Below are 947 nucleotides of genomic sequence, written 5' to 3' on the forward strand. Positions count from 1 at the left end.
CGGAGCACCCGGAGGAAACCCACGCAGACACGGGGAGAACGTGCAAACTCCACACTGTCAGTCGCCTGAGGCGGGAATTGAACCCGGCTCTCTGGCGCTGTGAGGCAGCAGTGCTAACCACTGTGCCACCGTGCCGCCCACGAAGCGAATACACCGCGCCCCTGGGTGGGCTCGAACCACCAACCTTTCGGTTAACAGCCGAACGCGCTGACCAATTACGCCACAGAGACAGGCGTTGTCCTCGGTAGTACAGTTGTCTCACCTGTAACGCGGGAGACAAGAGCTCAGTTCTCCCTGGGGGCAGTGCAAGTCTTTAAAACTATCGTTCCATTGTGAAGTGTTGATTACTGTCACTTGTTGTTCCATTTTTGATTGGGCATGTCACAGGAAAAACAGAGCTGTCTGAATCAGTGTGGAGAAGGACTGTAGCTCCCAGGGAAACAAAGTGCCAGTGAAAGTGCAAACGCGTCACTTCTGCGCCTTCCGTCCGTTTTGGAATGAAAATCATTTGATGGATTTGCTCCGGATTGAAATCTTTCCTGAAAGCAGGAAGTACAAGAAGAAACAGAGTCAGCAGATTCAGATGTGAGTGATAAAATATTTCCCGCAGCATTAATGAGATTTTACGGGACAGAGAAGTGTTTCAATGCATGGAATTCGGATTGATGGGCACAGCTTGCTTTCACTGGGCTTGGTTACCAGGCTATAAAGCAATCAAATATTATATAGATGGTGCTCACTGTGATGGTACAATGGCTAGGTAGTTACCATGCTGTTAGGTCTGCGGGTTAGGTGGATTGGCCATGTTAAATATCCCTCTCGTGTCCATGGGTCATAGAGTCATAGAGATGTGCAGCATGGAAATAGACCCTTCAGTCCAACCTGCCCATGTTGACCAGATATCCCAACCCAATGTAGACCCACTTGCCAGCACCCGGTCCATATCC

The 947-nt window shown here is 49.9% G+C and overlaps 1 non-coding gene across 1 annotated transcript; it reads right to left on the minus strand.

Annotated features, from left to right (window-relative positions):
• Positions 1-156: 156 nt before the first annotated feature.
• On the minus strand, positions 157-230 carry trnan-guu. The gene has a single exon. It is a non-coding gene; the product is annotated as a tRNA-Asn (tRNA).
• Positions 231-947: the final 717 nt, after the last annotated feature.

Source organism: Chiloscyllium plagiosum, chromosome 8 (assembly GCF_004010195.1).
Source record: "Chiloscyllium plagiosum isolate BGI_BamShark_2017 chromosome 8, ASM401019v2, whole genome shotgun sequence".
In the NCBI taxonomy this organism is placed as follows: domain Eukaryota; kingdom Metazoa; phylum Chordata; class Chondrichthyes; order Orectolobiformes; family Hemiscylliidae; genus Chiloscyllium; species Chiloscyllium plagiosum.